At 53.6% G+C, this 13621-nt stretch overlaps 1 protein-coding gene across 1 annotated transcript in view; it reads left to right on the top strand.

Moving 5' to 3' along the window:
* The first annotated feature begins 6564 nt into the window (after positions 1–6564).
* RIPOR3 (RIPOR family member 3) overlaps positions 6565–13621 on the top strand; it is a 100230-nt gene continuing 93173 nt past the window's right edge. Inside the window, exon 1 of the mRNA XM_058287226.2 lies at positions 6565–6727. The gene's annotated coding sequence lies outside the window, so the exon portion shown is untranslated. The remainder of the gene's footprint in view (positions 6728–13621) is intronic.

Here is a 13621-nt window from a genome sequence, read left to right as displayed (position 1 = left end):
GCTAAAAACCGTTTGTAATCTCTTACTCCATCCCTGAAAGAGCAGAGCCAGCATGTGTAGTGACTGCCGCTCAGAACTGGGTCTCCTTCTAGCCCCATGATGAGGTACTTGTGCTTTCAGTATAAATTATAAATGTAAACATATGCAGGGTTTGTTTTTCCCCCAAAGCAGATTCCAACCAGCATGAGACCAGCCAACTCAAATAAGTCGTGCACGTAAGTCCATTGTTTCCAGCAACGTGTAAACTGTTGGGTTGTAGAAAATCACTTTGAAGACGATGCCCCCATTAGTGCCTCCAACATCAGTGTTCAATTTAGGCAGTGCATATTTGAGCATTTTACTAGAGAATTGTGGCAAAAAGAAAAAAAGAGAAAAAGACATGCATGGGTGTGCTGGTGTGCGAATGTGCATGCAAAGGGCTCTTAAAATTTTGGACTTTGTCATAAAAGCCCAAAAATGAAGTGGCAGCTCTGAAGTCGAGAAGTGCAGAATTCCTCAGCTGCCGAAGTCATTTTGGGAATGCAGAGACCCCTTCCAATGCTTTGTTTGTAAGGAAATGACAGTCACCCCGTGGAGGGTGGCGGGTCCTCAGAGAAATCCTGTGGGCACTCACGTGCTGAAAACTGTTTACTTAACTGGAAAAAGTTGACTCTGGTGGGTCCCAGAGGGAGTGCGGAGAGGAGGTGGGATTTTCTTTCAGGCCAGGACGTGGCCTTGGCTGATCCGCCCAACTGATAAGGCCCCATTTCAGAGCAGACATGTTGCTCAGCTGAACCAAGGTTTATGGTCCTGGGTGAAACCAGAGGGAGAAAGTGCCATTCCTAAGGTTTCCTGAGCTCAACGAAGCAGGCTTCTGGCTGATGAATCTGTCGTTGGGCGCAGGGGCTCAGAGGACCCTGGAATGAGGCCCTTGGGTCAAGATGAGAGGGAAGGAGGGGTCTAGGGGTGATGGATTGGAATATTTCTCTCCAGAAAGAACCCAGGCAGCTAACTTTCTTGACAGTGCTGAAGATCGACGAGGTGGATTTTGATACCACTATCTTCAGGAAAAGGATGGATTTTACTGAGTATGATGCATTCGGGGGTTGCTCTTCCTGCCCGGCTCCTCCACCTGGGTGGGCGAGCCCACCGCCATCCCAGGCTTTCTGCCTGGGCTCTGCAGGGTGCAGTGGAGAAGTGATGGATCTAAAGGGCTCAGCCAGGGGGTGGGAGGTATATGGGGACTTCTGATATTTTTTGAATGTAGCATTTAAAAAAAAAATAGAGGAAAGAAAAGTTTTCTCTAAATGAAATCATTCACTATACACATTATTTTGTCGGGGATTTTTTCCACTCATAATCATTATGTGATTCATCCATGTTTTTGTTGGTTTCCTCTTTTATTACCATTAAGGGGTATCCAGGGGAGCGGACTTGGCCCAGTGGTTAGGGTGTCCGCCTACCACATGGGAAGTCTGCGGTTCAAACCCCGGGCCTCCTTGACTCGTGTGGAGCTGGCCCATGCGCAGTGCTGATGCGCACAAGGGGTGCCGTGCCATGCAGGGGTGTCCCCCGCGTAGGGGAGCCCCACGCGCAAGGAGTGCGCACTGTAAGGAGAATGGCCCAGCACGAAAGAAAGTGCAGCCTGCCCAGGAATGGCGCCGCATACACGGAGAACTGACACAACATGATGACGCAACAAATAGAAACACAGATTCCCATACCACTGACAACAACAGAAGCGGACAAAGAACACGCAGCAAATGGACACAGAGAACAGACAACTGGGGTAGGGGGGAAGGGGAGAGAAATAAATAAATACATCTTTTTTTTTTTTAAAAAAAGGGGTATCCATGACAGATACATAAGAAATTGTTTTACTCGTTCAAATGTTGGTGGATCTGGGTGATTTTGTGAATTAAATAGAAACTTCCATAAACCAAAAAAAAAATTTTTTTTTAAATAAAGGGCTCAGCCAGGAGTGAGGTACCTGGGGTCCAACCCATCTTTGCCATGTGAAATCGACAGGTGCCTTAATTCACCCATCACTTATCAAGCACCTACTGCTCTGGGCCCTGAGGACGCGACAGTGCACATGGCAGCACTGGCTCTTCCTCTCAGGTGAAGGAGAAGAGAACAGGCGCTGCTGTGGGGCGAGGATGGGGATGGCGACAATTCATACTTGCTGGGGGCCGACCCTGTGCCAGCCGCAGCCTAAGCACTTGGTGTGTAATGTGCCGGTGCTTCTCGCGGGTGACGGGGATCCTGGTAAACACAGAAGCTGGGTCTGGGGGTCCCGGATGTGGCCAGGGATGCCAGACCTGCTGGAGCTGGGGCTGCGCATTGAGTAGGAAGGAATTGATCATTCAACTCTCCCCACCGCCCAGGAGAACCCCCCTTCTGTAGACGAGGAGAGGGAGGCTTGGAGAGGGTGAGTTACTTGCCCAGGTCGTGGTGTGGGGGCGCCAGGGGAGGCTTCAGAGCCTGTGCTCAACAGGGTGGTGAGGAAGCCAGGGAGAGGGGCCCCCCAGCCCAGAGTGGGGGCTGGGAGAAAGTTTCCGGAGACGGGGTCTCCTCGGGTAGGGCAGGTATTAGCCAGGTGAGAGTCCAGGAGGGCGGTGGGCGATGGCCGTGGGCCAGGCGTCCCTGCGGAAGCCCCAGAAGAGCGCCTGGCACGTTAGGACGACTAAGATCCGTGGTCCACGAAAGGGGGCAGAGCGGGAGAGGGGGTCTTGACCAGATCCCCTGCAGGGTCCCGGAGGCCCCCGGCTCAGCCTTACCCTGAGGGCCAGAGAACAGAGGACGTGATCAGATCTGCAATCCTAGAAAGAATAGCTAAACCCTTCTGCTCGCCCACCCATCCACAAGAGACAACAGCGCGCCCCTGGACGTGGCTTCCTCCGCCCGGCCCCGCCCCTGCCCTTACTACCTGGACTACCTGGCAGTGAGCTCTGCGGTGGTCTCCATGTACGCGTCTGTCTCCCTTATTCATCTTTGCACCGGAAATCCCGGAAATACCCAGCCTGTCAGGCGGGGTGGTACGTGCTCTGCTTGCATCATGAGGGCGTAACGTGGAGAGAGAGGGAGAATAGTTTGAAAATGCTGTTAAGTTTGGAGGGTGTGTGCCTGGGGGGCCTCCAAAGGGAGGGGGTCCTGCCCGGGGCTGGGGGTCGGGGCCGGGGCTCCCCGGTGGGCCCACAGGAGGATGCCTTCCTTGGGGAGCCTCGTGGGCGGCGGAGCTCTTGGCCAAAACTAGTGAGTGTGGCTGTCGGGGACTGGTGCTGTCAGGTTGTCACAGACACCCTGCTATCTGCCGTGCCACCTCTCAGCCTAGAGTCCCCCAAAAGCCAGCAACTCAGGCACCGTATCAATTTGCCACCTGGACTCTTCTGCACTTAATATTTTTCTTGAAATTGATTCATTCTTCTCCCCCTCCCCACCTTTTCATTTCAACACATTTTAAACCTGCGGGAAAGTTGGCGGAACATGGCAATGGTCTCTTCTATTCTCCTCGCCTCCATCAGCCAATTCTTACCATTTTTGCCACATTTACTTTCTCTCCCTATTTCTGTCCATATGTCCATTTTAAAAACAAAATGAACCCATTTTTTTTTCTGGGTCCGCTAAAAATATTTAAATAACATTTCTATTTAAGGATAGTTTTAGACTTACAAAAATGTTGCCAAAGAGAGTTCCCATATGCCCTGCACCCTACCTCCTATAGGCTCCCCTCTTGTCAAGATCATATATTATCACGGTCCATTTGTCACAACTAATGAATCAATATTGCTACATTATTATTAACGCCATGCTTTATTAGGGTTTTGCTAGTTTCCCCCTTATCCGGTAGACTCATTTTTAAACTTTAAAAAATTAAAAAAATAGGAAAGTAACAGTGGAAAACTTTTGTCATTTGGCAAATACAATTCTAGCTGCCTGCTGCTGGCTGCCAGATGACTTACGCTGGGGACCAGCTTTCTCTTGGTTAAAGAGGGTGACTGCCAAAGGTTGGAGGTGCCACACACCAGGACAGAGCGGAGACTCTCCAGGGCCAAGTGGGAGAGAATCGCCACAGGAACAAAACAACTTTCCACTGCGAGATTGGATGTTGTTCTATGCCCAAGCTCTGGGTCAGCCGAGGCCACCGAGGGCAGCCCTGGTGTGAACCCCACTTTGGGAAGCACTGACGTGGGCTGACTAGGTCACACCCTCGGATGACTGGAAACCCCAAGTCTGAGGCTTCCTGGCTCCAACTTGGAGCTTCCCTCTGTCGCAGAGGACTGGGCAGAGGGGCCGGGTGGCCCGGCTGGCTCGGGGTGGTGGAGAATTTCCTTTGTCTTCTCTGCAGTCCCCCATCTGCTGTTTTCCTACAGCAGGTAGGCTGGTGACACAGGAAGAGCAGGGAGTGCCCTGGGGAATTCCACTGATAGCACGTGGGAAAGCACCTTGAATGAATATAAGGTCCAACCTGCTGTCATCGGGTGAGATATGTGAGGACAGGATGGTAGCTAAGCGGAAACTGCTTTCTCAATAGCCCTTTGCCTGCTGTCTGAATTTATTCACGTTCATTCCTTTAAAATGCTTCAGAGTGTTTTCATGTTTTAAAAAAGTTAGATCAGGTGACGTTGTTTCCTGAAAACAAGTCATCTCTTCCCAATCCTTTCCTTTCTAATATGTGTCTGCTCTCCTCATTTCCAGGAGACCTGAGCCCGCTACAGTCTAAGTTGGCCGGCTCTCCTTTCCTTAAGGAATTTCACTCTGCAGTAAGTCTCTGATGGTCCAGGCATCCCAACATCTAGGCAGAGGTGATTCAAACCGGAGTGTTTGCAGTACTTCTGGATTCGTGCCTTGGGATTGCTTTCTCATTTCTGAGCTGACTTACTGTAGAATTCTGGGTTAGTCCAAGAAGGCAAATGGTTGGAATGAAATTTTTTCCATGTAGGGGGCACAGTGTCCCTAAAAAAGGAAGCTGGCTGGGATACAAGTAGCAGATGAGTCCACTTCCATTCTTAAAAGTGAAACTATCACAGGTAGAACCCCAGCCTCAAAGCTTCCCGCCTCCCCCTTCCTAGAAGTAACCGCTTGTGTCTCTTTGGTTTATAGCCTTCCAGACTATTTTCATGGTTTTCAGTGCATTTCCATAGTATCTCCTTTTTGTGTGTGGTGGCGCGGAGGGGAAGGAGGCTTTGGCCCCTTTATCTGCCTAATCACCTGTCCTGGAGAGCCTTCCCTTGCTACGTAGAGAGGGGGGCCACTTTTCGCAGACTGGGCTGATCTCCCTCCATGTGACCCCTCTGCATCTTATGTGGCCAGTCATTATTGGATGGGCATTTAGGTTATTCCCAGTTGTTTCCTGGGTTGCTCCATTCTCAGCAAGCACCTGTGGCCTGGCCTCCTACGGTACATGCACACCTGAGGTTCTGCCTGTACGGGGCGCTCGTTCCTGGTTTTCGAAGGCATTGCCAAATGACCCTTTGGAGTATGTGGGCGTCTGTTTGCGGGGAGGGGTGTCAGTTTCTGTTCTTTGGGTCTGCTTTTCCTGGTTTCTTTTCTGCCCCAGCTGCGGGGGCGGGAGAGAGACATTCACCTCCGGGTGTTGTCAGGCTGTGTCCGGGCCCAGCCTCTCCTGGGGGGCCGGGGGCAGCAAATGGGTGCTTTGTTCCTGGGCTCCATCCCTGAGTTGAGTCAGAAGCTCATCTATTGACGAAGGGGCCCTCGGTCGCACCCCTTGACTCAGAGATAGTTTGTAGGAGTCACACACACAACCAAGTGAGGCAGGGACATGGGGGGCGGGGCCCACCCCAACCCTGAAATAATTCTATGGTAAATGAGAAACAAAGGCAGTGAAGGAGCCTGACCCGTGGACGCGACCAAGATGTAAAGGAAAAGCACCCCGGGGGCGGGGGGTGCAGAGGGGAAGATGGGGCTCAGGAAACCGGGACGGAGGGAGGGGTGCGTGAGGGGAGCAGATGGGAAGGGGGCAAGGGGGGAAAGGAGGGGGGAGGAAGGGGGCGCGGGAGCATGGCAAGGTACGTGGAGGAGGAGAGGGCGGGAGGGGAGAGGGGGTGGCGCGGCGCAGCCTTCGGAGGGGAAGGCTGCGTCCCAGTCTGTTTGTGATTAGCACCGAGCCCGGTGCAGAATGGAGTAAACAGAAACTTCCAGTCGCCCCCCCACCCCCCCTTCCCGAGGCAAAGCAGAAATCAGATGCTCCATGATTAATCGTGGAGGTTCAGGACATGACCACAAGCGCTGTGCGGACTTGAAATTAGCTGCCTTTTCCCAGTCCCCTTGCCAAGATGGGAGTGGGGGGTGGGACGTGAGGGGGTGGGGACCCCGCCTGCTGGGGGCCAGCATGGAATTCTCCCTGGCAGAGCTCAGAGTGACACTGACGGGCAATCGGCCGCGGCCAGAGCAGCGGGCGGCATCCGGGGGGAGCCGCGCCGGCCCCGGGGGCCCCGGGCGGGCTTCCTGGAACCCCAGCTCCACGGCCGCCTGCGCCCTGGCGCGGGCCGGATAAGGGCGCCCGGCCGCGTTATCGCGCCCCTGCAGCGCGCGCGTCCCCACGGCGGCAGGAGGCGGAGAGCGGGCCCCGGGGGTCTCGCCAGCCGCCCCGGGCCCGGCGGCGGGCGGGGTGGGCGTGCCCGAGCCCCAGCGCCTCGCCCGGGTCCGCGGCCGATGGCAGCCGAGTTGACAGGCGGCGGGGGAGAAGGCGGCTGAGGATGTCCTGCGCGGCCAGACGGGCTGGACGGTGAGTGCCCGGGAGCTCTCCCTGCCCGCGCGGCGGGGAGGCCGGCGTGGGGTCACGCACCTCCGAGGGAGGTGGGGCTGGGAGGAGCCGGCGCGTCCCAGATGCCAGCCTGGAGCCCCGAAGGCAGGCGAGGCGAACCTGGGTTCTGGCTGAGACCGCGTCCTGTATCTTGCTCTGTGGCCTTGGGCAGGTTCTTTGCCCTCTCTGGGCCTCTGTTTGTCCTGCTCTAAAATGGAGCCGTGGAGTAGGTGCTCTTTAAGGGACCCTTGCAGTCTTAGCTATTGATTGTCTCTCCACTGTATGCCCAACTCTGTCCAAGGCGCTTTTGACGTTTCAGCTCAGGGAATCGCCACACTCCCTCTGTGGGTTAAGTATTAGTATTATCCTCTTTGCACATTCAGAGAGGTGAAGTGACTTGTCCAAGGTCACACAGCCAGCCGGTGGCAGAGATGAGAATCACGTCCAGGTCTTTTTGACCTTCCATGAACTCTCTTGTCCACCTCAGGGGTCTGGAGTCTGTGTTCTAGGATTGGGTGTTTATCCCAGGATTGGGTGTTTATCCCAGGAAGGGGGTGGCTGAAGGAGAAGGGGGGAGGGAACCTTACCTGTGGGAAAGGAGGCAGACAGGCTGGGCAGAGGAACAGCAGCTGAACCCTCGCAAACAGACTTCAACTCTTGGGGGGGGGGGGAGCACAAGCTCCTGGCTCTAGTCAAGAGTGCTGGGTGCAGTTTTGCAATCGCTGGATGCCCTGCCTGCTTGGAGGAGGCTCCTGGGGAGCGCGAGAAGAGGGTTAGTGGCAGGGGTGGGGTGGGGAGAGTGGCATATGGCTCTCCTAGACTTTGTTCCCATTTTATTTTGCCTTTTCAAAAATCTGTTTCAAATCATCCTGGGCCCGTATTCTCCTCTGGACGAAACAGAATTGTGAAACACGTACAGTGCTTCCCACAAGCTCCCCTGGGGGGAGTCACGCACTAATATTATTTTAGGCTATTTGCATATGCATTCTGCAGCTGGGGCCTGCCAGCGCCAAGAGATAGGGCCCAGACGAGTCAGCTGGCGTCTCCCTGGCACTGGGGAGAAGGATGCAGATTACATTCAAGGGCCAGGAAATACCCAGCCAGGGCCACAGGTGGGAAACCCCCAGGGATCTGGCATCTGGGCGGACTCAAAGGTCCCAGCACCCAGAAGTGGCCTTTTCCCCACTGTGCTCCCACCACTGTACTCCCAGAGGTCCCTGATAAATGTTTCCGGCCGTTCACGGGGCAAACATTGAGAGAATATGTTATGCCAGGCAAACGGCTTTTCAGCATATCCTGTGGGCTTTTTTCTCTGCCTTCATCTCCGTCAACTTTCAGGCAATGTCTGGTTCAGAATGAAAATGGCTCCTCTTTTCTCTGCCCTTGGAAAATCCCACCCTGCCGCGGCTCCGTCCTGACCCAGGCCAGCTTTCCTTTTAGGGACCGATTCAGACCTGGGTGGTGGTCCCAGCTCTAGGGTGACCCATTTGTCCCAGAAGCCTGGGGAAACCAGGACAAGTGGTCACCCCACTCAGTCGGCCCTTGATTTTCTTTGTGACCTCTAATGGGTCACTTTTTTTCTCTCGGTCTCGTTTTCCTCATCTGTAAAACAAAAGGATTATTCTAGGAAATCTCTTCAACTGCTTTACAGCTCTAAAACTCGGGTGCCTCTGGTGGAGCAGCTTTAAGTTCTAAACTGGTTCAGGGTGTCTGAGAGTAAAACAAAAGTTTGGAGAGGAGGAAACGCGCCCTGTGAATTCCCCAGAGTTGTCGGGGACGGGGACTGGAGGAGGTTGGAATTAAGCTGGACTTGAAGAGAGGACGCCCCGCCTGTCGTGCAGGGGCTGCTGAGGGCGGCGAGGGCCCTTCCGCCGCTCCACAAGCTTCTGAGAGCCCAGGGAAGCCCCGACAGCCAGGCTGGGTTGTGCAGCTAGTTTTTATGCCAAGTGATTTAAGCCAGATGTCTGCTGCTTATGAAGGCCCTTCCCACTCATCATCAGAGCCTCGCCCCCCAGCCCGAGTGTGCCCCGGGTTCTTTCTGGGGAGCTCCAAAGTTTGCTCACAAACTGGTCTCTCGCACTATTTGTCCTCTCCTTCGTCCTCTTTGCCCATGTCTGTGGTGTAAATATTCCTTCCGTGGCTGATTTCAAGCTACCAACTTGAAGTCCTGCAAATGGAGCTGGGAAGAGATGTGCATTAGCACACATTTATATAGGATTTCCACCACGCAGCTACAACAGGTGTGAAAATACAGGAGCTTCACTGCTGCCACCGCCCATCCCCAGCACACCAAGGTGCATGGCGTCTTTTCTGGAATCTTCCAAAGCAGCTCAGCGTTTAGTACCCCAGCTGCTCTGGGCTCCTGGTGGATGTGGAGAGAATGGCTTCCTCCCCCACTCGGTGACACTGCCTGGTGGTCCCCACACGCTGGGGTGGGGTGCTGGAGCCGGCTTGTACTCACTCGTGAGAGCTGGTCATCAAATTTTTTGGAATTTTGTGAGCTGGTGGTTACACACACCCATTATTTTAAAATTATTTACAATTAATTATATTAAAAACACTCATCACTGTAATTTTTTTTTACTACATTTTACTATGCTCTTGAGGTTATTTATATCTATTGAACTGTACAGTGGAAAGACTATATAAGTTTATGAAGAAAGCTAAGTGTATGCAGAGTTTACACACTCACTTTCTCCAGTGGTGAGAGCCGGCTGTTAAACCTTTACCAGCACACCATGGCCCCACAGCAGCACAGGACAGACATCCTGTCCCAGACAGCCTCCGTCCTCATCCGAAGGAATTCGGACTCCAGGCACGGGGCCTTGGAGGCAAATACCTCGGCTTCCTCCTCTCACCCCAAACAGAGCAGCAGCCAAATGCCTGTCTCCAGCCCTCACCGGTGGAGCCTGGGCGGGGACAGGAGGTGTCATCCCGGCTGCGCTGCGTCGTCGCATCTGCTGTCTCTGGACCCCGGTCAGCGGCGGCTCTTGTTGATCCACTCTGCGCCAGGCCTGGCTCCTGCCAGCCTTTATTTTCATGCCCAGAGCATGAGTCTCTCGCAGAAACGGCACCTTGGGACAAGTAGGCGGAACAGCTACGCCAAACCTATAGGAAAGTTAAGACGACTTTCTATTTTTAGAAACCCTGGGAGCCAGGTGGGCCCTTTCCAGTTCTCCAAAGCAGCACGAGAGGAAAATATTTCTCATTCCCCAGTTCCGCCTCTCTTAGCGTTTAGGCCAAAGAAGAGGCCCAGGTGGGGACGAGCTGCTGTGAGAGGGGAGATTGTGATGGCAAGAAGGGGGCCACGCCCCCAGTAATTTTAAAAACAACTAAAAATGGGCACGTTGTAGTAACTTGCCTGGTAGGAAGGGCAATCCCGACTTAAGCTCAGGGACACCCCCACGACGGGCAGCCACTTTCAAGGGCCTGGTGTTTGCTGTTTCAGGCCATTCGCTTGCTTGTATTCATACTTTTCTCTAATTTTTCTTTTTTCAAAAATGGGCTCATTCTCTCTGTTCTACTCTGCATCTTCCTTCTTTCACTTGATGATATATCCTGGATGTTTTCCCATCTTTCCGCATGAAGATTTATAACAATCTTTTCATGCTTGCCCAGGGGAAGTTCTAGAAGGTGGTAGGAAGCGACCCGTTTTGATAGCCATGTCTTTCAGACACAGGTCTCAAACCTTTTCGACCCTAACACACTTGAGTAGTTGCTCTCACTTTTCAGCAAAAAGGAAATTCTGTTTGGCTTTACTTCTGGCACGTGCCCGGAAGTCACCTGTGTCTTGCCACCTCCACTGCCCACACCCAGCTCCAAGCTGCTGTCGTCTCTCCCCGGACCATTGCAGGTGTCGCCTCACTGGTGTCTTTTCTTCTCCTGTTGCCTCCGTGACATGTAGCAAGTATCGTCCTCTTAAAACAAAATCGGATCCTGTCTCTCCTCTGCTCAGGATCCCCCCAGCCCCTCCCCTAAGGCACAACCCTCACCCCGACAGCACAGGCCCCATGGGCTCTGGACCTGTCACCTTTTGGACCTGAACCTTCCCCTGCTGATGTGGTTCCAGCCACACTTGCTGTTAATTATTCTGGGCATGGTCCTGCCCCAGGCCCTTTGCACTTGCTTTTCCCTTTGCCAGGACTCTCATTCCCCAGATAGCGGGCTCTTTCCTTTGTGTCCTTCAGTTCTTTACTCAAATGCCATCTCAAGTTCCCCAAGCCCCCATCTAAAGTTGGAACCCCACTTCTATTACCCCTACCTCCTCTACCTCCCTTCTCCCCTCTTCCGGTTAATTTTTCTCCTTAGCACTTACCACCATTTAACAAACTGTATTTTTCTTTTCTTTTCTTAAATGTCTGTCCCCTACTAGAATGTGAGTTTCCTGAGAGCAGGGGTTGTTTTTTTTTTTTGTCTCTTTTGTTCAGTGCTGTGTTCCATAGTAGGCACTCAACAAATGCTTGCTGGCAAATAGAAGACATTTATATTGATAAGTATTTGTTAAAATACTTGCTTTGCTGTGTTGCTGAGGCTAACAGACCAGCCAGACTTTGGAGGAGAACTCTGAATTTGAGTCATCAGGAAGCTCTAGCAGCACACGACATTCCATTTATAACACTCAGTAGCAATGGCCTGAGCTAACTAAGTGACCATCGGCTCAAGGGACAGTGAGCATCGCGGAGCTGTGCCGCATCAGCCTGTCAGAACCCAGGAAAGGGCTCACACCCCCACCCCAGGCACAGGTGCTCCTCGGTGGCCCCTGCGCCCACCCCCTGGTGCCACCTGTAGAATCAAGGCTCCGAGGCTGCCAGTGAAGAAACAAGGGCCGCGAGGAGGAGTGGCCCCGCAGTGACCTCGCCCCCCGCCACGAGCCTTTTAGGGTCTCCCCGGCTCGGGTGGGCTCAGAGGGCCCTGCGACACCACCCTCTCCCCACGGAGGCCGGAGGCGGGCAGGTCAGAGGACGTGGATTCCCTGCATGAACAAGGGGCTGCAGTGGCCTTGCCCCTTACGGGCACTCCCCAGCCTGCCGGCCTCTCTCCCTGCGCTTCCGGCAGTGGTGAGGGGAGCGGGGGAGCCGGGCGCAGGCGCCCTGCCCTGCCACCCACTCACCCTTAGGTGAGGCAGGGGAGGGCGAGGCGTTCAGGGAAGACCCTTCCCCGGGAGGGCGCGAGCATCCCCTGACGCCCCCCCCTGGCCGCCAGGGCTTGACACGTGTGTGTGTGTGTGTGTGTGTGTGTCCCCGTTAGCAGGTCAGCAGCCAAGGGACCAGCTTAAGGACTTTCCCGGGGGCCCCCATTAGATCCTCGGCCCCCAAATCTGGGTCCAGAGGACTTCCCTCAAGACTGTAAAAAAAAATGGAACTCAGATAAATAGAACTTAATCGTGGCCCCATCACAACGCTTACCCAAAGAGCTCGATCCGGCTTTCCGTGTGACCATCTCCCTGCAGCTATTTATAAAATAATAAACACCTGTGGAGCCACCACCCCACCTGGGAACGGGGACTTTGATAAGAATTTCTATCTGCCCACGTGCTCCTCTCCTCTCCTTCCCCCTCCCTCTCCCACGGAAGTAGCCACTGTCTTGAATTTTGTGTTTATCTTCCTTTTTTAAAAAATGGTTTTATCATATGCATATACATGCAAAATAATATATCATTCATGGTAATTATTTTTGAACTTTATAAAAAGATATATGATGTTGTCCTCAGATATGTGTATTTTCGTAAGGCATTTTATCACCAAAACTCATCCACAGCATTGCCTCTTGCCCATCCAGTTTTCCCTGCTGGGTACTGGTCCATGGCTGAACATGCCAAACTTCATTTCCTGGTCCGTGGGCCTCTGGGCTGTTTCCCGTCGTCGCTGTTTCGCTGTCCTGAAAGGAGCTGCTGGGACGGTCCTCTCAGGCATCTTGGAGCAGCCAGCAGGAGTGCGTCTCCGACGTGTGCCCAGGAGCGGGATGGCTGTTTGTAGGGAATCTGAAAAGATATGTTGACTTGTTTTCCCACGTGGCGGCATCAGTGGGCACCGCACACTCCAGCCCCTGGTATTTGTCAGGTGGCATCTTAGCTGCTGAATGGGTGGGATTTCCCCTGGAGATTGTGTCCCTCCAGGTCTGAGGACCCCCACAGCCTTGGGCCAGCTACGGGTTCCTGACACCCCGTCTGTTTGGGGTACAGCCCCCGCCCCTGGAGGGAACTGAGCTTGACAGCTGTATCACAGGAAGGAAAACTCGGTGTAAGAATGAAAGATCCTGCCTTGTTGGCGCGCATCTTTTCTCCCTCCTCTCCATATGCCTTTGTTTAGTCTGGTTCTCACCACGTGAGAAAGGCGCGGTAGCGCCAGATCCTCACGTCGGGATACGCACTGGTCCGTGCTGTTTCCGTGTGTGGCTGCTGATTCATTTATCGCTCAGGCCCAGCAAACGGAGGTGCTGCTATGAGCCCCACTTTACAGATATGGAATCTGAGGAACAGAGAGGTCAAGTAAGTGGCCTGAAGTCACACAGGTAGAAAACGGCAGAGTTGGGATTTGAATCCACCCCATCTGGCCCCCTCCTCCAGAGTTGCTGTATCTCTCGGTGCCCAGCATTAACGCTTTGCAAACGCTTCAGACCTACAGACTTGGGTTCCAGTCCTACATCCCCTACCACTGCGCCGTGCCGCTCTGGGCAAGTTACTTCACCTCTCTGTATCTCCGTTTCTCTAATATGGAAAGATCTCTCTTTACCAGAACCTTCATGAAATGTTTCTGTCATGCCCTCTTGCTGCTTCTTGGGTTATCTGCCCATCCCTGAACTGGACAGACTGGCATATACTGAGTGGCTTAAGCCTGGGAGGAGGGTCCACTGCCCCCCAACCAGTGCCTGCGACTT

The sequence above is a fragment of the Dasypus novemcinctus genome, chromosome 24, assembly GCF_030445035.2.
Source record: "Dasypus novemcinctus isolate mDasNov1 chromosome 24, mDasNov1.1.hap2, whole genome shotgun sequence".
Classification (NCBI taxonomy): domain Eukaryota; kingdom Metazoa; phylum Chordata; class Mammalia; order Cingulata; family Dasypodidae; genus Dasypus; species Dasypus novemcinctus.
The sequence above is the reverse complement of the archived record's forward strand: the minus strand, read 5'-3'. Positions and strand labels throughout refer to the sequence as shown.